This window comes from Trachemys scripta, chromosome 14, assembly GCF_013100865.1.
Source record: "Trachemys scripta elegans isolate TJP31775 chromosome 14, CAS_Tse_1.0, whole genome shotgun sequence".
Taxonomy (NCBI): domain Eukaryota; kingdom Metazoa; phylum Chordata; order Testudines; family Emydidae; genus Trachemys; species Trachemys scripta.
Genome location: NC_048311.1, coordinates 12,006,813 through 12,009,162, shown reverse-complemented (window position 1 = coordinate 12,009,162; position 2,350 = coordinate 12,006,813).

Sequence of the window (2,350 nt, the reverse complement as noted above, 5' to 3'; positions counted from 1 at the left end):
AAAGAGTCCAAAGGAGCAGGGCCATGCAGGTTCTCAAAGGGTGGGGGGCTGGGGAAGGTTCTGCCTGTGGGCCTTCCCCACCCTGTGCTCCCCCCTCAGGCTCAGCCCTGTCTGGCCAGCAAAGGACTCCTCTCCCCTGGAGCCTGGCCACCACCCTTGGCCTGGGCTTCCACCAGTCAGAGGGGCAGGGCTATCTGAGCCTACAATTGCCTTTTCACCCCTTTGGGCCCAGTGTAGGGTTTGTATACCCCATCTAAGAGCCCAGATTGCTCCACATGCAGTGGCGCTGGAACATTTTTAATAGCAAGGGTGCTGAAAGCCCTTACCTCTGTCCACCACCACTACCCCCAGAGCTGAGGCCAGGACCCTGGGCACCAGGGGCTGGTGGCTAGGACCCTGGGTGTGCTGCAGCACCCCACGCACCACGCACCCTTAGTTCCCACGCCTATGTCCACATGCACACAGCATCTCCAGGGGAGGGTGTGGGAGCCACCGCACAGTGCCAGCAGGGGATGATGTCTCATCATCATTTGCTGAAGAAATGCTCCAGTCTCTTCAGGGGCCAGACACAGTGCACAAGATGGTGGATTCTTTAGGGCTTACCAGGGAGGCTCACACAGTGAACACACGGAACTCAGTGGTTGCATGCCCTGTTGTAGCCGTTTGGTTCCCAGGATATCAGTGAGATAAGGTCTATCAGTCCCCATCCTCAAAGGAAACATTCAAAAGACAAGCCTGGGAGCCAGGGGCGTAGCCAGGTTCTAAGTGCAGTGGGAGCAAACACAAAAAGGCGCCCCCCCCCTTGGCTCCTCCTCTGGCCACGCCCCCCTTGGTTCCTCCTCCGGCCGCTCCACACCCCCACTGGCTTCTCTGGCCATGTTGCGGCCATGCTGTGCGCCCCCCCCCAGAGGGGCTCGGGCGCCTTCTCCTCCCCCAGAGCGCCAGGGCACCCAGCTCCTGGCGCTGAGTCCGGCGCAACCTAGGAGCTGGCTCCCCACGGGGAATGGAGTCTGTCCCTGTGGCTCAGGCAGGGAGCTTCTACCTTGTCTCCTCCTGGGCTGGGAGCAAGTGCCGGGCTCGCCGTCCCTCCTCCCCAGCAGGGGCTCAGGCAGAGCAGGCTGGTGGCAACGGCTGGCTGGGGCTGCCGGCTCCCCCCGGCAGAGCAGCAGGTGCAGTCTCCGGGGGGGGCAGAGGGCTCCTCATGGCGGAGGTGGGGGGAGAGCCCCACAGCTCCGGCCATGTTCCAGGAGCGGGGCAGCAGGGACAGGGGTAGCTGCACACCCTGGCTTGTAGCAAGTGTCCCCACCCCACCCGGGGGGGGGGGAGCAGGCTGGCTGACGGACAGGGCAGATGTCCTGCCTCCAGCCCTCTGCCATGCGACTCTGCCCGCTTCAGCCTGCGCAGGACTGCAGCTTTCCCCCTGCCAAGCTGAGCCGTGCTGCGCAGAGACCCAGAGCTCCGGCAGCTGCTTTTGAAAAATGTGCTGAGGGGAAGTGGCTGCTTCCCCTGCACCCCACTAGCTACACTACTGCTGGGAGCTTAAATTCACCACTCTGCTAGACACTTAAAAAAAAAAAAGTCTTAAAACACTGGATTTATGGCTTAATACAGCAATCTGTAACCCCCCCCCCCCCCCCACACACACACACACACTCACCCTCCCCCCTTTTGTCCTATGACTACAGGGGTGTTAACAGGCCACTTCACCTTGAATGGTCCCATAGAATATGTACTAACTTCTTATGCTCAACAATCTGTTTGATCTGGTATTTAGCTGTGACACTCTGGGTAAGCTTCCCAGACCTGTAGAAAAGGTCTGGGACTCCAAAGCTGTCTCTCTGACCAACAGAAGTTGGTCCAATACAAGCTATTACCTCACCTACCTTGTCTCTGGAATTTAGTGGGCCAGCTTAAGAAGTGAGTCTGAATTGACATAAGTTTACAGGTTTTTCTGGTCTGCTCTAGGTGTATATTACACCATTTTAGGCTCCCTGATACTCTCATGGTACCAGTAAGCAAGTATAAATAGGGCTAAAGCAGTGCTTCTCAACCAGGGGTAGGTGTACCCCTGAGGGTATGCAGAGGTCTTCTAGGGGATACATCAACTCATCTACATATTTGCCTAGTTTTACAACAGGATACAGAAAGCACTAGTAAAGTCAGTACAAACTAAAATGAGAAAGTCAGCAATTTGTCACTCAGTGTGCTGACACTTGTATTTTTATGACTGATTTTGTAAGTAAGTAGTTTTTAAGTGAGGTGAAACTTGGGGTATGTAAGACAAATCAGACTCCTGAAAGAGGTACAATTGTCTGGAAAGGTTGAGAGCCACTTGGTTAAAGGGCTCTAA